Source organism: Pistacia vera, unplaced genomic scaffold (genome assembly GCF_008641045.1).
Source record: "Pistacia vera cultivar Batoury unplaced genomic scaffold, PisVer_v2 Contig25, whole genome shotgun sequence".
In the NCBI taxonomy this organism is placed as follows: Eukaryota; Viridiplantae; Streptophyta; class Magnoliopsida; order Sapindales; family Anacardiaceae; genus Pistacia; species Pistacia vera.
This window is the reverse complement of record NW_022196057.1, coordinates 823,774-848,564: the sequence shown is the minus strand read 5'-3', so window position 1 is coordinate 848,564 and position 24,791 is coordinate 823,774. Positions and strand designations below refer to the sequence as shown.

Below are 24,791 nucleotides of genomic sequence, written 5' to 3'. Positions count from 1 at the left end.
ACGAAGCATTTAGTGTTTTGTCATGGGGCATGACTATTTCGTTTTATGCAACCAAATCTCTATTCAATTATGGCTGTTAGAGACATGTCTATTCACGATGTGAAAGGTAGACTGGGAAGTTTTCATACTAAGATACATTTGACTGACTTAAGAAATTAAAGTCAAGTGGACAACATTTATTTGTTCATCGAGAGCCACTTAATTATAACTTAGGCAAGAGTCGATTGCACTGACAATATACGAAGCATTTATGTGCTTGTCATGGGGCATGACTAGTTTCGTTTTATGCACCAAATTCTCTCTATTCAATTATGGCTGTTAAGACAAGTCTATTTCACGGTGTGAAAGGTAGACTTGGAAGTTTTCATACTATAGATACATTTGACTGACTTAAATATTAAAGTCAAGTGGACAACATTTATTTGTTTAAATATGATGTACACTTTCTTTAATATTTATACCCGAATCAATCATAGGTACATAAAGGTAACAGAACAAGATGAACTTAATTAACTTTCATTAATCACTTGCATCTGCTGATTATAACACATTCGCGATCTTCTCTTCTGTTTGAATTTTTAATTATATTTTATCTTCTACATCATACATCAAAAATCATATTTACTTAATTAAAACTTTTTTTTTATTTTTTTTATTTTCTACCCTTATAATTCTTCTATTTACTGCAGTCTTGATTTTAACTTGTTCGTAAAAATCCAGACAATGATTATTATTTTGAACTTAATTTTGTCGATTTATATATGTTCAAGTTTGAACAATTTAGAGGAAATATCTATTTAATCAACCGTGTCTAGTCTGCCAAGATGTCTTGTTTTAGAAGTTGACTCATAAGCAGCCACTCGTTTCTTTATTCTGCAAATCTTCTTACATATCTGTGGCTCTAGTCTGTAGAGACTTAATTCACACGGCTGCAAATTTTCTATTTTTTACCGTAAAGAAACCCAAAAGGAATGAGGATAGGTTCCCCTACTTGAGATTTTCTCGTATCTAATGAATTAAGAGGGCAGACCTTGACCAAAACGCAATATTATAATTTTTAATATCTGTTTTATAAGTAGGCATGACCTAACACTGCATATTTAAAAAAAAAAAAGGTGAAAATGAAAATACGGTGGACTTGTTTGATTGGAAGACTATTCAAAGAAGAAATTTATGGAACTATCCTTGTGATAAACCTCCTTTTGGTTATTACGATATATATTAGCATTATTATTTTATTATTTAAGTTCTTTAGCATAGATTTTGTTTTATTACATTACACAAACTACATTTTTGTACATCTGTATTTGGAGAAATTATATTAAATGTTACCATTTTTAGGGGTGGATTGAAATGTACTTTTTTTGAAAAAATTTCTCACACGTAGCAAATGACATTATACACTATTTTTACGGATGAAAATGCCCTTATTCACACATTCTTAAATCTTTAACCAAACTCATCTTCAACCCTTAGAACCCATCACCCATTCTCCATAATTACAATCCCTATCAAATCAAAGGATATTTATATATTGGGGGTTAATGTTAGTGTTTGGGTTAATTTTTTAGATGGGGATGTTGAAAATCGAAAATTTTGATTTTTTTTTGATTTTTTTTTACGAAACTTATAGATGCTTATTGGAAGACATCCGAGGGTATTGGTGGCACGTCTGATAGCCTCTTTAATTCAAATACCACCTATCTACATAAAATTAACATGTTTCTTACACACAATCAAATTAAAAATCGGTTTATAAGCTTTGGTTTTCAAATTCTTCAATGAGGGAAGGATTAGTCTAACTTTGAAGAAGATGGATGAATGGCTAGGGTTTATTTATATATGAGGGCATTTTTGTCCTTCAAATTGTGTAAAATTATATATATATATATATATATATATATAATATATTGAGAGAAGTTTTAAAAAAGTGCCACTTTTCAACTTACCCAAAACAGTGTCATTTAATATAATTTCTCATATATTCTTTATTACATCAAATCTTTCTCTAATACTTCCTCAAGTCTCATTGTAGTATCTGGATTATGAAAAAACAAAATAAAGTCAATAGATCACATCATGATGTCTTTAAATTCCGAATAGAATTCTATTTTATATATCCCTTCTTTCTCTTCACACTTTTTGATTATTATCATTTTGTGTGTTCTTATATATAGTTAATTTTTAATGTCGACTAGAGAAATATAAATTTCAAGATGTAATAATTAAGAAAATGCAATACTATATTAGGGATGATCGGGTCCGGATACCCCGGGATTTTTGGAGGAACCAAACTTGTCGGTTCCTAAAATTAGGAACCAGAACCTGAACCCACCGATTCCGATTCCTTAATCGCTGGAACCGAAACCTGTGTTCCGATTTCCGGTTCCAGGTACCCTGGATAATTACATTGGTCCCATAACTTTACAAAATAACAAAAAAATAAAAAAAAATTGTAAAATTTACAAATCACCCTCATTTGTTTAAATATTCTATAACAATAACTTTTTACTTATTAATTAATTTCAATATTTCAATAATTTTAATATATAGTCTTACTTTGGATATATGTGTAACTTATATTAAAATTATTCATAGCTTCTTCATATCCAAATCCAAAATGTTCACTAGTTATGTATATAGTCTAGGGGTAAAATTTATAAACACCACCCCCCCCCCCCCCCCCCCCCCAATGTTGTATACTAGTTATGTATAACCCCCCGGTTCTTTTTCTGGTTCCTTGCAAGGTACCCTGTTACCGGTTCCTTGTAGGATACCCTGTTATCGTTCCTTATAGGATACCTTATTACAGGTTCCTCGCAGGGTGCCCCTATTACATTCGGGTTCCAGTTCCCAGTTCTTGGTTCCTAGAATGAAAAACTGAAACTGGGGGTACTGGTTCCTACTTTTTAGAACCGAAACCTATCCTGTGAGGCTGATTCCGTTCCTACCTGGATTTGGGACCCCGATGTTAGTGTATGCCCTAGGAACAATCATGTTGTCGATTTCTGACATTATATCTTGTAATACTCTTTTGAGAATGGAATACTATTTATAATGCATGTGAAAATGTCCGGATGATACGAATCTTTATAGATCAAGTCCATCGAAGCACTCCCACGTAAGTAATGTTAATTGGGCAATACATTGCAAAGTAGGATGTTGAATGCCTCCATTGAATATCATGTGATGGTATTAGTGTGGGTGATCATAAGAGGTATATCACTACGACATTACATGGATAAAAGGTGGTGAATTGTTTATTCGAATATGACTGATTACAATGAATCACATGAACTTTAGAATGTGGTCAATGATACATCGTAGGAACGTACTAGTGTACCACTAATCCTTAGACCTGAGACTTATGGTTGGACTCGACATAGGATGCATATGATTCGTATGATTGTAATACCGACTCTAGTCTGTCTTTTGTAAAGAACTGGTTTGGTCATATATTATTCATGCGAGGACAAGTGATGGTCAAGATGGGATCCATTGACTCGAAATGGTTTGGTCTCGAGTTCCCAAAATGAATGTCAATAAACATTGGAAAAAAGAAATCTTTGTTTAGAGTACAAAATAGTCATAAGAAAAGGAGTTTCATGATGACACGTTCCATTGTTTTGATTGACAATTTGGATAAAGATTAAGTTAAGGATTTTGACATACCATGAACCTATACTTAAGCGGGATTAAATTAAAGAGAGATTTTACTACATATAATGTACGATTGGAAAAAAGGTTTATTGGAGTTTAACTTCATTGTGGCTTAATGTTTATGGAGCATTGCTAGATATCTACCATGATCGGTGGGAGTTTCGATCATAAAGAGTTATGACGAAACATATTGGATTGTGATATTGGGCCTACGGCTAGGATACTGTAATATCTCAGTAGGCAAGTATTCACTGAGTATCTTATAGAAAGAATCTAGAGAATTGCTAGCTTAAAAAACGTGTTCGTTTAAAATTTTTATCCTTAATCCAGTTACAACATTACTATTACACAATGACTATTTCTCACATATATAAATCCACATTAAATTTCTTCACTGAAATAGTGTGTGCAATCCTCTCGCCAGCTTGACGTCTCCCAACCTCTACAGTCTAATACCTGCAAAAATAAGGAAAGCAATGGGTTGAGCTATAAATGCTCAGTAAGTTAACCAAGTCTAACTATGCTCTTACTTCGCTATCCTCGTTTTCACTATATTGCTTCTAAATTTCTGCTTGCTTTTTTTTTTTTTTCCTTTCTCAGGCATACTACTTAGCTGCCTTCCATTTTTCTCAAAATCTTTCTAAATCCTTCTAGTATTGTGTTATTCTTTATCATTTTATTTTTCTTCTCTGCTAGATTATAACTTTTTGTTTCTTTCTCTACTCAACAGATTGTTAAGTTTCTTTGCTATCTGTCATGTTTCTAATTTCTGTTCTTTTCTAGTATGTATCTAATTTTTGTTCTTTTCTTGTATGTCTCTAATTTCTTTTCTATTCTCGTAGGCTTCTATTTTCTTTTATTCTCTATTCTCATGGGTTTCTATTTTTTTTCTTCTAGATTCTTATGGGCTTCTGTCTTCTTTTCTTCTCTATTCTTATGGGCTTCTATTTTCTTTTCTTCTCTATTCTTATGGGCTTCTATTTTCTTATCTTGACTAGTCAGACATGCAATAATAAAATAAACTGTTTAATCTATGCATAAATGCATGAGATGCAATGCACATAAAATGTCTGATGCATATGCAAATGATCATTTTTGTATTCTATCTGAAAATTCTTTTCTAATTCTTTCTGTATTTTATTCTGGTTTGCCGATAGAACTAGGTTGAGGCATGGATTTGGAACCCTGGCCGTGTGAGCGTATTCTAAAATTCTTTCTAGGTACAGTCCTCATCCACATGCACCTCTAACGGACTGTACAAATTCTATTTTTCTATTCTGAGGCCACTCACTGATGGCGGCGTACATGTGGGAAACTTATGCATCTCTGTTGCCACTAACTAACGTAGCGAATGCTTACAGGTTTCCCATTGCAACAGTCCTTTAAAAACATGCTTAGTAAATTTGCAAAATAACTTGCTAGACATTTTCCAATACTTTTAAAATTTCTGAAATATATGCTATGCTATGTCACGCATTTATATGTTGTCTATGCATGATCCCAAAATACGTGTCTGACTCTAGCATGTATTCTATTAATTTTAAGGCTTTTATTTCTATACTTTTCTGGAAAGCCCAAAGTTCTATTCTAATAACACACTTAACTTAAACATTTTATATTTTTGAATTCTATGCATCATGTGTACATACGTGATTCTATAATTTCTACATAATTATGTAATTTTTCAATTCTATCATGCTATGTAGAATGTACCCGTACACAAGTATATTAACTCTCACAAATTCTACTCTTCTATAATTCTATTAGTGAGATATTAAAACAGCACAATTCAACTAGGGAATGAATTCTACATTTTGGGCAATCTAATTTCTTCTATAAAAAGCAATGCCATAACTTAGGTATTAAGTCTACTAACTTGCCCAATTATGCTACTAGATTTTCTCAAACTTATATGTCATATAACTATGTCATTAAACAACTTTCTAATACTTTTCTAATGTAACAAACATGCCTTGTACAACTTTCTAAATATAAATCCTAATGCCATAAATTTGTATTCTCTTACATGACCATCAACTTCAATTGTTATACATCCCCTTCTTTCTTCTTTTCTTTTGGCTACATTCTATACATTAATCTATATTGCCATATTAATCATTGTAAATTCAATCTAACATATGGCACAACATATATACTTTGGCTAAATTCTAATTTCTTTTTAACATTCTTAACTAAATTTTTGGCCAATACAAAATATTCTCAAGATCTTCTAGCACAATTCTATAGCTTGTAATATATAATAGGGTATGAAAACTATACTCATATTAATCAATTTCTAAACTGGTCATGTATTTAATACATAAACCAAACTTCTATTTCGTTGATGTTTCTTTTATATTTATACTTGGGAAAGCTTTTCTATTCTTTAAACAATAAAATCACTTATTATATATTGTTTGTAATTAATCTCAAAATAAGAAACAACAATATACTCATTTGACCAAGCCATTATTTTGATGATCTTTCTAAATTCAAGTACACAAACTTGAGAATTTATTATGGAATATTGATATGTCATGACATAATCTACCATTCTCTACTATCAACAGTGCCATATTAAAGTAACAATATTTTAACATGTGAATCCCTTCTAACACTTTCCCAAAGTCATAAGTTTCACAATTTTTAATTCAATAACTTAATATAATGTGCTATTGAAGAAATATTAAAGGTTCAAGTAACTTGAACTATGCACTAAAAACCATTTATCTCATTGAACTAACATGAACAAGTGATATTCTAAATTTTGGCANCTCACATCTCACTTCAGCTAGCTTTTCATTTTTTTATTATTTTTACTTTTTTGATGTATATCATCCCTCCAAGTTTTCTCTAGTTTTCGTTACCAGTAAAATTTCCCTTCTGTGTTTTCTCATAATCAACCGTTTATTTTCATTAGTCATAGTAGGACAAAGAAACAAAATCTACATTGAGCACATATGCACCGGCCAGCGGTAAATGCCCTGTAGATTTTAGTCAAGGACTTACGCAATAACGAAGAATTTATCTTGCGCTAAAATGCATTTAAGTTTACATGAATAGCAGTTAACAATCGTAATGCCTAATTTCTAGCAACTGCTAGTTTGATAACTTCAGAACTTGACTCAGTCCAACAGCAACTAAAACACCTCTTCTCCAGCTGCCACCTCATCAATCTACTCTGTACTTCCAAGTCAGCAACACATCTGCAGCATCTTGAGGAACAGGTTCAACACTCCTTCTTGTAGCAGATGCTGCAGATTCCTAGCTTTTCTCTCAGGAACTAAAATCTGGCTTTAGGTAGTGCCTTAGTCAAAACATGAGCAACCTGATCTTTTGTCTTGCAATGAAGCAATTGTACTTCTTCTTTTTGCACACCTCTCAGAAAATAAAATTTAATTTTGAAATGCTTGGTCCTAGCATGAAACTCTTTAGATATAGATATAACAGCTTGGTTATCCACAAACACTCGTTTGCTTTCTTTATGCTCCATAAGCAAATCTGCCAACACCTTCCTAATCCATAGAGCCTGATTCACAACTGTTGTAGCAGCTACGTACTCGGCTTCTGCAATACTTTGTGCCACTAATTCGTGCTTCTTTGAGCACCAAGAAAACATCCCTGAATCAAAGCTGAAACAGAATCCAGTTGTACTCCTCATATCATCAACCGAACCTGCGTAATCACTGTCAGAAAATCATTAGAACTTAAAATTTTGGCAGTGAGAGAATCTAATACCATAGCTGACCGTGCCTCTAATATATCTAACAATCCTTTGTGCAGCCTGAAAGTGTATCTCACTGGCACAGTGCATAAACCTGGACAATAAGCTCACAGCATGCATTATGTCAGGCCTAGTTGCTATGAGATACATTGGGCACCAATCAGACTTCTATAAAGCCCTTCATCAACCTTGTCAGCTTTATCATCTTTGTGGAATATCTCCTTTTAATTCTTAGGAGTGGTTATGGCTTTGCAGTCCTCCCATATGAAATTTTCTAAGAATCTCCTTTGCATATATTTATGTTGGCAAATAAAGATTTCATTCTGCTATTGCTTCACTTCCATTCCAAGAAAGTAAGACATCATGTCAAGGTTAGTGATCTCAAAAACCTTAGGCATCTCTGCCTTGAACTCCTTTACAAGTTCCTCATTGCTTCTTGTTAATCACTATGACTTTTCACAAATCATAGATTCAGCATATGATCATCTATCCTACTGTACCAGGCCTTTGGTGCCTGTTTAAGACCATATAAAACCTTTTTCAGCATGTACACCTTGTCTTCATGTCCCTTATTTACAATAAATCTTTCTGGCTGCTCAACATATATCTCCTATTGCAAGAATCCATTTAGGAAGACTGATTTAACATCCAACTGGTACACCTTCTAGCCCTTTTGAGCTCCAATTGCTATCAGCACTCTCATTGTATCTAACCTTGTAACAGGTGCGAAGATTTCAGAAAAATCTACACCAAATATCTGAACATAGCCTTTAGCCACAAGCCTTACCTTGTGTTTGTTGACATAACTATCTGCATTCAATTTGGTTCTTACTATTTTGAGGCCTCTCCACTAGCTTCTAGGTTTAGGGTGGCCGAACGATGAAGGGACGAGGTGAAGAGGAAGGTTGCAAGAAGCCAGTGAGTAGGCCGATCGCGTACGACGGACTATGCAAGGTTGTGAGCGGTGTAGGCTGGAAATCAACGAAAATGGAGGTATCGATCAGCTGGAAAAAGGTTAGGGGATGATCTGGGATGGATTGCAATTACAGTGGCTAGGGTTTCTTGCCCACATTACAGGAGTGTATTTACTAGATTTCAAACCTACTAGATATACTGAAGTCACCAGTCTGACCACAAGTTAGACTGCATAAATAGGGGAAAGGCCCCTTGACCAGGTCAAGTCTCGGGTCAGGTTTAAAAACATTGTTGGTAATTAGTAATCCCTCATCTTCAAACCTCAATGAGTAACGACCAATTCTAGCAAGCGAGTTCTTCCATTTTACCGGCTTCTTCTGCTCACACTTCCACATTAAAATATGATTATTGGGGATTCCGGTTAATTTAACTTGTCAGAGTTTTGCTGAATTACTTGACGTGCAACTTCCTCTAACGAAAAGTCTCGCATAATCGTTCAAGTTGATGTGTAACTTTCCTTAACCAAAGTCTTGCTCCAGTTGATGGGCAACTTCCTTCAAATTGCAAAATAATATATGCAACACGTTCTGGAATTGGGAATACCAATTTAAGAAAAACAACTGCAACAAAATATTAGAATAAAAAATTAGATGTTAGCGCACGAATCACGAGCCACAACTGTCCTCGGAATCTTATTTTTTTTTATCAGAAACGTCCAAACTAGAAGTAGTTAAGTTGGCATAATCACTATTCACTAAGAAGACTACTACCCGGGTCGGGTTGGTCCACAAGGTCATGCATTTTCTAAATTTCCAAGATTAATTATTATTTATTAGCATGCATGATGGCCAAATTGTGATTAAATAATCTCAACTAACAACTTAGAATATCATCAAATATATAATGCGTGCAAAGGTCTGTGCAACAGCTTCAATAAAGAAAACCCAACCCCTTGGGACCATATTCCATGGTGTCCATAAATTAGTAATACCTTGAATTGAATATGCTTCGTTCTTCATAAGTTATATCAAGTCTATAGTTATAAATAGGGAGAAAGACATTTTCCCACGCAAAGTTTGGTGAAACGACACTTTCCCACCCATTAAGTTTCAAAACAACACTTCAAGCTTTCCAATTGTAAAACTTTGAGATCTCGTTTGATCGGATTCAATCATCCACTATCGCCAATGGGTTTTGGGGTTGAAGGATTTTGGGGAAGAAGGGTAAAAGGGTTTGATTTATTGTTTCTATTTTTTCTTTTAAGTTTATAGGTGATAAAATTACATAATAACCTCTTAACTGTTTTTTGAATTTACCGCTCTATCTTTCTTCACTTAAAGTTAACAGACGGCGGGTGGAAAACTGTCTTTTTGACGCTTGGAGGGAGTGAAAGTATCCGTCTTGCCAGTGACGGATCTAGGATTTTTGTTGAGGGGAGCCTCTGCAGCTCCGTCATTGTTTACTAAACAACTAGTAAAAACTTAAAAAAAATCAGGAAATCTTAAACAAAGAAAATAATACAATATCAAGAACCTGAGAAAAAAGAATGCAACAACGCAATACTTTCCTATTTGAATAAATTCATGAGAAGCAAAAATTTAAGTAAATTTGTTAAGGAAACCTTGAGCAAAACCTTCTTTCATTTTTTTTTTTTTTTGTTTTCTCTCCAAAGATTATAATATAAATTTTCATGACTTTAACCAGATCTAACCTAAGCTAAAGTCAGTCAAAATTTAAATCAAGTCAACATTGCGTTGACTTTTAATATGAATTAATAAAAAAAAAAAAATCTTGATATAAACATAGATAGTAACTCAAATTTCTTTATTTATTTTGAGTAGCAGGATGATGACGTTTGAAATGTAGAAAAATGGTAGGTAAAGGGTGAAGAATAACGACTTTTAAAATATAGTTAAGGTTTTAATTTGGGGAAACAAGTTCATTCTTAGACACAAAACACAAAATAAACTCATAAGATCCATGTCTTTTCCCCTCAAATTAGAATAAAAAACCTCAAAAAAAAAAAAAAAAAATACACGATTCAACCCTAAAATAAACTAAATTGAAATAAGCAATACACATACCTAAAACTGATAAAATAGAAAACAAAACTAATTATGACATCTTGAGTAGTGAAAGCTTCAACAATTTCAGTCTTAAAAGTTTTAAGATTGAATAGCATAAGGAAGAGAACGAGAGAATGAGAGAGTAAAAAATTTTGGGGATAAAATTATAAAAAACAAGTGGAGCCGGAAGAAGAGTGGAGATAGTTTTAAACTTTTAATATGATGTGGGCTTAGAAAATATATATTAATAACAAGTTTTTTGTGAGTCTAGATATATGTATAATAATTCTCGTTTTTTTAAATTCGAGGATAGCTTGAGCATATATTTTAATATCAATTTTTGTGGGTCTATATATTAATAATTATTTTAAAAACTTACGGGATAATCTGAGTATATATGTTAATATCAATTTTTGTGAGTTTATATATTAATAATTTTTCTTTAAAACTTGAGGGTAGGCTCTAAAGGGGTTGAATCCGCCCCTGGTCTTGCCAGACCTTGGGTGGGAAGTTTTGACTCGATGGCATTCGCTGTGTCCCGGCCACATGGCAGTACGAAATATAAAATATATTAGAAACTACATAGAAGAGGAATGAGACCAAATCGCGTGGACTTGGGGGAGCTGAATTGGTCCTCTTTGAGTAATAATAAAAGGATGAGTATCATCTGAAATATATTTACAATTGCAGCTGCAAAATGGGTTTTCGTGGAGTGGCTTTCCAACTCATGTTGGCGGAAATGCTACTGACAGCAACACAAGTATCCCCTCTATCCAAGCCTGGCTGTGATGATGCTCTTTGTGGAGACGTTAAAATCTCATATCCATTCGGTACAAGCCGTGATTGTTCCCTGAATAAAGATTTTCTGATCGCTTGCAACCATTCTTCCACTCCTCCCAAAGCACTTTATAGGAATCGATCAGCTATTCATGTTACCAGCATAACCAACGGTCAGTTACACATCATCAGCTTGATATGAAGAAGGTGCCATCCTAGTACGAAGGCCAATAAGCCCTGGTACAATTTGCCCGACTTCTTCACCGTCTCTAACACAGAAAACAAGTTCACAGTTATCGGCTGTAACAGTTATGCTTACATTCGAGGTCAAATCGATGATCGCAAGTATACAACCGGGTGCATGTCGTTATGTGAGAATATTAGCTATGTGGACGACGGATCTTGCACAGGCACGGGGTGTTGCCAGATAGATATTCCTAAAGGGCTGAAAAAAATCAATTATACTGCATATAGCTTTAACAATAAGAGTCAGACTAATATTTCGGACCTCGATCGGTGCACCTATGCGTTTGTTGCTGAACAAAGCAAGTTCAAATTCGAACGCAGTTATATTTCCGATAATTTAACAGATAACTTTCCTATGGTGCTTGATTGGGCTATAACTGGGAATGCCAAATGTGAAGAATGCAAAGAAAACACACTGTGTAACACTACAGAGGATCGTTCCGGGTATCTTTGCAATTGCAAAACGGGTTACCAAGGGAATCCATACCTTTCCAACAGTTGCCAAGGTACATTAATTAACATTATTCACTACTTTGATGTTCGTATTTTTTTTCTTTTTTAAATAAAACATAAAATTCCTCTGTTTAGTTTACTTTTACACCATACTTTTCTTCCATTGATTTGCAGACATTAATGAATGCGACTATCCAGACCTCCATAAGTGTACAGAAAGTCAATCATGTATAAATAACAATGGGAGTTATACATGCAGTTGCCGGGAGGGGTACGAGCGAGATGAAACAAACGGTGGGGAAGGTTGTAATCCTATCCCGCCCAATCAATTTCCAGTCGTCAAGGCCGCTATGTGTAAGTTTATTGAAGTAAACGATTTTTTCCCACCCAAATAATGACTTAATGAATTTTTCTGCACACGGACTTTTAAAATACTATTTTATTATCCAAATTAATATTCCGTTTCTAATTCCGATATCATTGCGACCCCACACTATCACCATTCTCTTTTTTTATCATCATTAACCAAAACCCCTCAAACTCTACTCCCGCCAATCACCGACAATTGAGTGATTAGGGTTCGTGTAGTTACCCCTCCCAAGTCAAATTCCGATCAATCCAAACGACAAAAATCCAACATTCTAATACCAAAAAACTCATCGGTCTCCCCTCTTCAAAAGCCTTAATATTCTGGACTGAGTTTGCTCTCTATTTGTAGCCAGAATATAAATTTGGATAATAAAGTAGTGTTTTATAAATTTGTGAATGGAAATGTATCATTAAACATTATTTGTGCGAGAAAAAGTCCTTTTAACTCTATTCACTGTATTACTGAACTTTAGCTTGGCTGCTCCTTCGTTAACTTTGAACTGAAGAGAAACTCTGTTCTAATTCTATTTGATTAAATTTGTGGACGATATATAAATCTTAGAGCATCTATAAAATCAAAAGACTTAAAAGCCACTCTTTCCGAAATAGGGTATAGCTTCAATCGTTAAAACTAGTATACTTGATTAGTACTAGAACAGAGGAACGCGTTTGCTAGAATTTCCAAATGGCTGCTTTGTTATGTGACAGTGAGAAGGAAATAATTAGTATATCAGAAGGTGCTACTGTCTTCCAGTATTTCAATTTTATTTCTCGTTTATCATCTCAATATTATGGCATGACAGTTTCAAATGCTTCAAATGTAGGTGTTGGCATATTTTTTGTGGTTCTGCTTGTGAGTAGCACTTGGCTCTACTTGGTTTTTGAAGAAGAGAAAGCTCATCAAACTTAAAGAAAAGTTCTTCAGCAAAATGGTGGCTTTCTTTACAGCAGCAACTCTCCAAACGAAGTGGATCTTCCGAAACAGCAAAAATCTTTACTGCAGAAGTACTCAAAAGGCTACCAACAACTATGATGAGAGTAGAATCATTGGCCGGGGAGGTTTGGCACAGTATATAAAGTTTTTTAACAGATAATACCCCAGTTGCCATAAATGTCCAAAACAATAGATGAAAGCCAAATTGAGCAATTGTTAATGAGTGGTGCTCTCCACAAATCAACCATAGAAATGTGGTCAGGCTTTTGGGTTGTTGTTTGGAGCTGAAGTCCCTTTACTATTTTACGAATTCGTGAGCAATGGCACCCTCTTTGAGCACATTCACGATAAAGACAAGGCACCCACAATTTCATGGGAAATACGTCTAAGAATAGCAGCAAACAGCAGGAGTGCTATCCTATTTACACTCAGCTGCTGCTCTCTCCAATTATACATAGAGATGTCAAGTCCACCAATATACTTTTGACCATAACTTCACTGCCAAAGTGTCTGATTTCGGAGCTTCAAAGTTGGTTCCAATTGATGAAACTCAACTATCCACAATGGTTCAGAACGCTTGGGTACTTGGACCCTGAATATTTGCATACTAGCCAATTGACTGAGAAAAGTGATGTGTACAGTTTTGGTGTTGTCCTTGCAGAGCTATTGACAGGAAAGTGTTGGAGTTGTCGACTACTTCACATAATGGTATAACGGAGACGCACTCGGGGTCCCGCTGACCGGTCAGCGGGCGGGTGTCCCGCTCCCCGGTGAGCGGGCGGGTCGCGGGGCAGCGCCCCCGAGCCCGTAGGCGGTTTGGGCTTTTCCATGTATAACCGCTGTAGGATTCCTTTTAAGTTATTAATTCCTTTTTGGTGTTGGCTTAGAATAGGAATTCTTGTAAAACTAGGTTTAATCCCTTAAACCTAGTATATAAACATACTTTCCTCTTGTTATGGGTGTGAGAACAATTCATTCATTGTAAACAGGAGAGGTGAGGCATATGGCAAATAATATTGACTCAGCTGACTGTAGCCTACATTGGTTGAACACAGGGTAACGCGCGCGTATTACTTCTTTGTTTCTGTTTGTTTTGTTTAACTATTATTATTTTGTTCCTGTTGCTTCTCTATTTCGTTCAGAAAGAAGGCACTTTTTTGACAGGCCAGAGGAGCAGAGAAGCCTAGTTATGTATTTTCTTACTTCATTGCAAGAGGGTTGTTTATTGAAATTCTGGAGAATTATATCGTGAACGATGGAAATGAAGAGCAGCTCAAGAGGTGGCTGAGCTCGCAAAAATATGCTTAAAAGTGAAGGGGAGGAGAGGCCTACAATGAGGGAAGTAGCAATGAATTAGATGGATTAAGAATGATGCATAAACATTCGTGGGTTAATACCGAATTGAATCCAAGAGACAAAGCACTTGCTCCGTGATACCTCAGATGTTTATAATGTGCCGATGGTAGCAGCCACAAGTGCCGGGTATGACAGTATCAAAGACCATGTACTGGTGGTGTTCGACGAGGGGAGATGATTATTGCTGCATGTTTTTAGTGATTCTGCATCTTTTGCTGCGGACTTCATCAGAACAGTAGCAGGAACTGAATTTCCTTCTGTAAACTCCAATAGTTTGTCAATAGGTTTAGCAACATGTCATCTGCAAGTCATGTTATATGTGATTATTGATTTTATAACTCCCTTGTATTACATATGAATTCTCCCAATCACTGCATGTTATATGCCGACTATCTCTTCTGGTTGGCTTTCCTTCCTTTTGTTGCTTTGAGTTGCTTGATCTCTACTTGATTCTTTTCTTTAATATGCAGATACAAATTTTCAACAAAAGCTCAAGAGTCAAAACTCAAATTATTTAATGTGCTGCTGGTGCATAACGTACGTGTTAAATAACATTGTAGAATAAAAAATTTAATCTGGATATATATTGAAGTTGAATTTGTCCCAAATCGTCAAGTTGATGGGCTGTAATGGTGTATATGTGTGGTTAGTTTCCTCCTTCCTTGAATTAACTTTTAGAAGTGAGTTATGTTGGAGTTGTCGACTACTTCAACATTAATAGGCCTCGTTCCTCGGTGAACGGGCCAGGGTCGTAGGGGCAAGCACCCGGACCCGTAGCGGTTTGGGTCTTTTCTATGAATAATCACTGTAGATTTCTTTAAGTCATTAATTCCTTATTGGTTTAGGCTTAGGAATATGAATCATTATAAACTATGTTTTGTCACTTTAAACCTAGTATATAAACATATTTTTCTCTTGTTATGAGTGTGATAGCAATCATAGGATAATTCATTTATTGTAAAGACAATTCATTCATTATAAACAAGAGAGATAGAAAGTATTGCAATAATATTGACTCAGTTGGACGTAGCCTATATTCGGTGAACCATGATAAATTACGCGTGTTATTTTTTTTCTTTGTTTACTGTCTGTTGTTTGTCTTACTGTTATTTTGTTTTCGTTGTTATCTCTATTTTGTTCAAGTTCTACCCAACCACTTTATCATGGTATCAAAGTGGTTGGAGTCTCTCCTCCCTTAAGCCCCTAGCCAGTAAGTTTTATCCGAGCCACTTTATCATTTAGTCGCAATTGTGATCAGGATTGTCGTGGATAACATGAATAAATAATAAATCCTGATTAGGATGAGTCTACCCAAGCCACTTGATCATTTAGTTGCAGATCGTAATTAGCGCAAAACCTCGAACTCTGATTTTATGGATTGTCGTGGATAACAATAATAATAAAATGGATATCATCTTATAAATTTAGCTGCAAATCGTAATTAGCACAAAACCTCAAACTCCGATTTTATTTTATAGGATTGTCGTGGATAACATGATAAATAAATAAAATGGATATCTTCTTATAAATTTAGCTGAATCTCTTCAGACCAAAGCTCATGGAACTGAAAAATACTACTCAACAGAGATGAGTGAAGAGAAAGTAGTGTGTGTACAGGAACTTCAGGTTACATAGCTTCATGGTTAGTTAAGCTGTTACTTGAACGTGGTTACTCTGTCAAAGCTACTGTTCGTGACCCAGGTCAGTCTTTTTTCTCTTCCACACATTTCCCTGCAACTTTTCCATATATTTTTGGACTTTTTTTTTTTTTTTTTTACTTCAAATTGTATTTAGGAACATGTTAAATATGTTATTAGAGGTAACATTACCCAGCCCTTATCTTATGCCAAGATTATACATTCAGGATCTACTTTTTCAATAAAATGGTCAAGGCCAGTTAATTGATTGCTTTAATTTCCTTTTGTTAAACAATCCAAAGAAAATAATAAAAAGAGGAGCTAGGGTTTCATTGATATTGCACAATTCAATTGAATACAAAAAAGTATGATTTAACCTAATACAAAGAGATATATATAGGCTAAACAAAGGAAAATATGAAAGACAAATCTACCCTTATAAAATAAAACAAATCACCCATATTTCTTAACATCTCCCCTCAAACTCACGATGCGGCGGCTACAAGCATCGAGAGTTTGCCAACTAGAAAACAAAACGGGAAATAGAATGCGACTTGGTAAAGAATCTGCAATCTGCAAAGAAGAAGAAACAAAGGGCAAGGTAATGGTGCCATCGATGAGAGATGACGAGTAAGGTGACAATCGATCTCAATGTGCTTAGTTCGTTCATGAAAAACCGAGTTGGTGAGCAATCTGAATAGAACTCTGGTTGTCCACAATACATAGAGTGGGATGAGAAAAAGAAACGCCCATATCTGTAAGTAACCAACGTAACCAACACAATCTCTTTGGTAGTAGATGCCATAGCACGATATTCTGCTTCGTTGAAGATTGAGAAACAATGGATTGTTTCTTTGCTCTTCCAAGAAATAGAGAATCCACCCAAAAAGATACAGAAACCAGTAACAGACTTGCGATCTGTGGGATCACTGCCATGATCAGCATCAGAGTATGCACGCAGCTCCAAGGAAGAGTGTGGAGGATAAAGACTCTGAAAGACTGTACCCCGAGAGACGCAAAATACAAGAACAACTGCCCAATGAACTGTAGTAGGAGAAGCAACAAACTGGCTAACAACATGAACAGCATATGCAATACTGGACGAGTAATAGTGAGATTATACCAAACTCCTCCCAACAACAGTACGGTTAAAGTAGGATCTGACAAAGGTAAACATCAGAAGAAGAATATTTTGCATTAACCTCAATCAGTATCGACAGTCTTATTATCAGTAAGTCTAGCCCGTTCAAGAATATCTGCACATATTTCGACTGAGAGAGAGATAACCTCTAGGTAGTAGGCTACCTCAATACCCAAGAAATATCGTAGAGAACCCAAATCCTTCATTTCAAACTGTTGAGACTAACTTTGTCTTCAAAACTGAAATACCATCAATATCATCACCAGTAATATCAGTCATCAACATATAAAGACGAATGATACGACCTGCATCAGTGCACTTAACAAAAAGAGCAGAATCATGACTACTAGAAGCAAATCCAAGGGAAGAGATCACAATAGAAAATTTCTCAAACCAGCACGAGGTGCTTGTTTAAGACCATATAACGCTTTCTTCTTTAGCTTCCAAATACCCAGAATCATGTGAACACCAGGAGGGGGCGCCATATAAACTTCTTCTTGAAGATCTCCATTCAAGAATGCATTTTTAACATCAATTTGATAGATTGCCACTGACGAACCGAAGCTACTGCAATAAGAGTACGAATGTATCATTTTTTGCAACGAGCAATGTCTCCTCATAATCCATACCATACTGTTGAGAGTACCCTTTTGCAACCAACCTAGCTTTGTATCGCTCATAGATCCATCAGAATTGTCTTGATCTTATACACCCAACGACAACCAAACAGTCTTACCAGGAGTAGAGAAACCAAATCCCAGTACCTGTCTTATGCAAGCAGAAAGTTCCTCATCCATAGCTTGCTGCCAAAGAGGATCAAGAATTGCCTCTTTATAGGAAGAGGCTCAGAGAGACAATGAATAGAAGCTAAAAAAAGAAGCAAAAGATGAAGAATAACAAGATAAGCAAATCTGTAACTTTGTGGACTTACGAATGCGTATGGATTGACGTAAGGTGGATCCACAATCTCAGACAAGCTTGAGTGACCATAGGAGAAGAGGGAGCTTCAGGTGTGCTGGAGATTAAAGTATCAGTACCTGCAGAATGATCAGTACTAGGAACCTGAGATGACAAACTATCAGAATCCTCCAGAAAAAGGATCTATACGAATTAGATCAGATCTAGTCAAGGTATGATAGTGGATGGAATAGAAAAGAAAGGTATTGCTCAGAAAAAACAACATGACGAGCACATAAAGTTTCTGAGTTATTGGATCAAAACAACGATACCCCTTTTTTACCTTCACCATAACCAAGAAAGACACAAATACAGATCGAGAGGACAACTTGCTGCGTTCTACATGAGGACGAAGAACAAACAAGTACAACCAAAAACTTTAAGGGAAGAATAATCAGGGCATACCCATACAACTTTTCGAAAGGAGAAAAACCTGAAATGAAAGATGGAATTGTATTAATCAAACCTACAGCAGTAAAGAACAGCTTCACCCCAAAACACACTAGGAACAAGGAAGAATAAGAGAGAACAGCAGTTTCAACAATATGCCTATGTTTTCTTTCACCACACCATTTTGTTCAGGAGTATCTGTACACGAGGTTTGGTGAACAGTTCCATCTAATGCAAGCAACTCACAAAATTTATTAGAAGTTATCCCCACCCAAAATCACACCTAAAACATTTGATAATAGCGAATGTTGAGTTTGACAAGAGCTCGAAAGGCTGTATATATCTCAAAAAATTCAGAACGATGTTTTCATTAAATAAACCCAAATAACGAGTATGATCATCAATAAGAAACATAATATCGAGACCTCCTTTTGTGCAACAGAGAAGGTCCCCATACATCAGAATAATCAAAATCAATGGGAAGAAGAAACAGAAATACTTTCGATTAAAAGGTAAAGCGAAAATTTTGCCAGTTTACATCCACTACATCATAAATATCACAGTTTGCAAATTTCCTAAAGCCCCTGTGGATGCCAAAAAATCTCAAACGAGAAGACAAACATGACCTAACGGAATGCCATAAATAAAACTAGAAGAAGAAGGACTCAAACGAAAAGAAGACAATCAACTAGTAGCAGCAGCATCAGCACTAGTAGCACAGCAGCAACTGGCACTTTTAACTCATCCAAAATATATAGTCCCCCCCCTTCCTACGGCCTGTCCCAATCAGCTTCTGAGACTGTAGATCCTGCACATAACAAGAAGAAGAGGAAAAGGTGACTAAATTACCAGAATCACATAACTGACCAACAGAAGCAAGATTTAATGTAAGTTTTGGAATATGATAAACATTAGAGAGAGACAAGTGAGGTGTGACAACAGAACCAACACCTGCTAAAGGCATAGGAGTGCCATCAGCAGTCATGACAGAATAGAAGACGAGGGGACACAGAGCAAAAGATGAAGAATCTGGAGACATATGATGTGAAGACCAGAATCCAAAACCCATACAGAATGTGACATACCTGAAGAACTATGAGGTAACTGACCTACGAAGAGAAAGCAGACATAGCTTGTGGCTGTAAGGAGAGAAACTTCTGAAATTGCTCAGCCAGAGTACTAGGATCGGTGAAAGGACCTGATGAAACTACTGCTGCAGTATTAGACTGTGGTGGTTTGTAACCCTGAGGTGGTCTATGAGCATTCGATTGTGACTGATTGCCAGGCTTCCAGCTTGAGATTGTTTGCTGCGATTGATTCTTTGCTGTCTTAACTTAGGACACTGAGCCTTCCAATGACCTTTTTGCTTACAGAAACTGCACTCGTCGAAGGCAACCCTTGTGTAAGGTTTATTCTGATTATTAAAGACTGTCTTCGAAGGTACTGCTAACCACAGAAGGATTAGAAGTCGAAGCAAAAGAATTCCCTTTTCAGAATGAGACTTAGCCGTATTTCTTCAGCAATAACTCACTGACAACTGAGTCAACAGAAGGCATTGGAGAACGATGCAAAATTGAACCTCTAAGTCCTTCAAAATCACTACGAAGTGCCGTTAAAACTGTACCAACCGTTTTGCTGTGCTCCCTATGAGCAATATAGGCACCACATGCTTTTAATTCTGCAATTCTGTAAGAGCCAATTGATCCAAGATCTGTCATAGCAGAATAAAACTCATGAACACTCATTCTTCTTCTGCTGAAGAGCTCGTATGTCATTCTCCAATTGATACTGCTTTGCAAAATTTGACTGAGTAAATAACCTTTGTAGATGATCCCAAACCTCTTTTTGCTGTCTCATACTTCGCTAACTGTGTACCTATGGAATCCCCACAGAATTATAATCCAAGTATAATTTTTGCATTGTTTGTCTTCCCAGGCATCTATCAAGCATCATAACCCTCTTCAGTATTCTTAGTTTCACAGAAGTTCCACTAACATATCCCCACATCTTTTTACCCTTAAGAAATTTCTCATCACATACTCCAATACGAATAATTCTTGTCATCTAACCTCACACTTACAGACTGAAGCGAATCGCTCTTTCAGTAGCCATTAAAAAAGAAACAAAGAAACCAGAATGCAAAAGAAAGGAAAACGAAATACCAGATTGCCAAAATTGAATGAATACCAACGAATATCAGATTGCAGAAACTGAACGAATACCCTCTTCCAAAAATTGGATCCGCGCAAGCTGTGTTTTAAGATTAAGCCTCGTCCCATGAAACTTTGCTCTGATACCATGTTAAACAATCCAAAGAAAATATATAAAAGAGGAGGCTAGGGTTTCATTGATATTGCCAATTCAATTGAATACAAAAAGTATGATTTAACCTAAATACAAAGAGATATATATAGGCTAAACAAAGGAATAATGAAAAGACAAATCTACCCTTATAAACAATAAAACAAAATACCCCATATTTCTTAACACCTTTCACTTTGGTAATAGCTACTGTTAAAGAAAATAAAAGGGTGTTTCAAAGATGGTTTCTCTCCCTTTTGTTATCCCATATCCTTCCTTATTTTTCCTTATTTTCTATGATTCGATACCAGTGTATGCTTAATAGCTTTTCTCAAATTCTTTTCTCTCATATTTCAGGCAGAATTGATTGATCCTGCAGTGAAGGGAACACTTAATGTTCTAAAGTCATGTGCAAAAGTTCAGTCTGTTAAGAGAGTTATTGTATTATCTTCTCTAGCTTCACTTATACACAATGGAACTCCTGTGAACCCTGATGTGGTAGTGGATGAGACTTGGTTTTCAAATCCAGCTCTGTGCAAGGAGTCAAAGGTGTGTAAATTAATTTCCTGATACTTATTTTACACATTAATTCTCCTTGTTTGAGTATACACTCTTTTTATGAACTCTCTTGGTATGGAAGATCTTGGCCACTAAGTTCTAAAAGATCAACAAGAGATATATCTCCCTTTGCTAGCTATATTCTGTCACAAGCACATCGTCAGTAGTATCGATATAATGCTACACGTTCTTGATTTTTCTACATGTTCCCACAGCTACTGGAAGATATCTGTTAGTTGGAAGCGTTACACACCGTACTAAGATCCTGAAAATGTTGCACGAACATTACCCCACTTTGCCCCTCTCAGAAGAGTATGTTTTAGTATATAGTACGTAACTTTGTAAGTGTTTGCTTTTTTCACTGATAACTGAAACCGTTTATTTATGTCAGGGAGGATAAGAAGGAGACGACACAGCAGTTTTCTAAGGAAAGGGTAAAGAGTTTGGGAATCAACTTTATGCCATGGGAAGTGAGTCTTAGCGACACTGTGGAAACTTTGAACGAGAAGGGCTTCATCGATCTCTAAATGCTACTGAAACTGATACAAATCAATGCCAAGAAGTTGTCTGTATTTCCATCAGGGGATTATTGATAAACCCATTTGGTTATTTGAACTTCCTCTTGAAATGAATTGTTGAATATTGTATCTATCTTGAGACTGTAAACTGTAGACTGTAGCATATTAATAAAACTTTGCACATGTAACAAGCCAAGTTCATTAAAAGCAATATGTTCTCCATCTTTGTTGCTGAAAGCCTGAAACTTGAAACTTGGCCACTACATGCCAGCACTATCTGTGTTGTTAAAGTGGCCCATATAAGACTCAAGGTATTTTATTTAATAAAAAACCAGAAGGTCGGCATAGACCAATATAATAAGCCGATCACTTCACGTGTCAAGTAATTAAATAATAAAAAATGGATTTTCTTGTGTATATGGCTCGATGCTCAAATGTTCAGCACTAAAGTTCAAACACGAAGTTCAGAGAGAGAGAATGAGTGGAGAAAGGAAGGTGTTTTGTGTCACAGGAGCTTCAGGTTTCATAGCTTCATGGTTAGTTAAGCTGTTACTTGAGCATGGTTACACTGTCAAAGCTACTGTTCGTAACCCAAGTCAGTCTCTCTCTCTCTCTCTCTCTCTCTCTCTCTCTTTTGACTCTTAAATTGAATCTCTCCAAGTTCTGGTACTGGGTTTAGTAGTTTTACTAATTAGATTGTGATTTGATTATGTGGATGCTAACTGCTGGCCTTCACATGACACTAAGCAACGTCAAGAAAAAATCTCTGGAGTTTTATCTTANACATTGGGTGAACCAGGGTAAATCGCGCGTATTACATTCTTTGTTTACTGTTTGTTTTGTTTAACTATTATTATTTTGTTCCTGTTGCTTCTCTATTTCGTTCAGAAAGAAGGCACTTTTGTTTGACAGGCCAGAGGAGCAGAGAAGCCTAGTTATGTATTTTCTTACTTCATTGCAAGAGGGTTGTTTATTTGAAATTCTGGAGAATTATATCGTGAACGATGGAAATGAAGAGCAGCTCAAGGAAGTGGCTGAGTTAGCAAAAATATGCTTAAAAGTGAAGGGAGAGGAGAGGCCTACAATGAGGGAAGTAGCAATGGAATTAGATGGATTAAGAATGATGCATAAACATTCGTGGGTTAATACCGAATTGAATCCAGAGGAGACAAAGCACTTGCTCCGTGATACCTCAGATGTTTATAAATGTGCCGATGGTAGCAGCACAAGTGCCGGGTATGACAGTATCAAAGACCATGTACTGGTGGTGTTCGACGAGGGGAGATGATTATTGCTGCATGTTTTTAGTGATTCTGCATCTTTTGCTGCGGACTTCATCAGAACAGTAGCAGGAACTGAATTTCCTTCTGTTAAAACTCCAATAGTTTGTCAATAGGTTTAGCAACATGTCATCTGCAAGTCATGTTATATTGTGATTATTGATTTTATAACTCCCTTGTATTACATATGAAATTCTCCCAATCACTGCATGTTATATGCCGACTATCTCTTCTGGTTGGCTTTCCTTCCTTTTGTTGCTTTGAGTTGCTTGATCTCTACTTGATTCTTTTCTTTAATATGCAGATACAAATTTTCAACAAAAGCTCAAGAGTCAAAACTCAAATTAATTTAATGTGCTGCTGGTGCATAACGTACGTGATAAATAACATTGTAGGAATAAAAAATTTAATCTGGATATAATATTGAAGTTGAATTTGTCCCAAATCGTCAAGTTGATGGGCTGTAATGGTGTATATGTGTGGTTGAGTTTCCTCCTTCCTTGAATTAACTTTTAGAAGTGAGTTATGTTGGAGTTGTCGACTACTTCAACATTAATAGGCCTCGTTCCTCGGTGAACGGGCCAGGGTCGTAGGGGCAACGCACCCGGACCCGTAGGCGGTTTGGGTCTTTTCTATGAATAATCACTGTAGGATTTCTTTAAGTCATTAATTCCTTATTGGGTTTAGGCTTAGGAATATGAATCATTATAAAACTATGTTTTGTCACTTTAAACCTAGTATATAAACATATTTTTCTCTTGTTATGAGTGTGATAGCAATCATAGGATAATTCATTTATTGTAAAGACAATTCATTCATTATAAACAAGAGAGATAAGAAAGTATTGCAATAATATTGACTCAGTTGGACGTAGCCTATATTCGGTGAACCATGATAAATTACGCGTGTTATTTTTTCTTTGTTTACTGTCTGTTGTTTGTCTTACTGTTATTTTGTTTTCGTTGTTATCTCTATTTTGTTCAAGTTCTACCCAAACCACTTTATCATGGTATCAAAGTGGTTGGGATCTCTCCTCCCTTAAGCCCCTAAGCCAGTAAGTTTTATCCGAGCCACTTTATCATTTAGTCGCAAATTGTGATCAGGATTGTCGTGGATAACATGAATAAATAAATAAATCCTGATTAGGATGAGTCTACCCAAGCCACTTGATCATTTAGTTGCAGATCGTAATTAGCGCAAAACCTCGAACTCTGATTTTATAGGATTGTCGTGGATAACATGAATAAATAAATAAAATGGATATCATCTTATAAATTTAGCTGCAAATCGTAATTAGCACAAAACCTCAAACTCCGATTTTATTTCTGGATTGACGTGATAACATGATAATAATAAATGGATAGCTTCTTAAAATTTATGCTGAATCTCTTCAGAACCAAAGCCAATGGAACTGAAATACTACTCACAGAGATTGAAGAGAAGTATGTGTGTGTACCAGGAACTTCAGGTTACATAGCTTCATGGTTAGTTAAGCTGTTACTTGAACGT

General features: G+C 35.8%; 1 pseudogene; it reads left to right on the top strand.

The window, feature by feature from the left end:
* The first annotated feature begins 11,344 nt into the window (after positions 1-11,344).
* Positions 11,345-23,564, top strand: LOC116132192 (annotated as a pseudogene).
* Positions 23,565-24,791: the final 1,227 nt, after the last annotated feature.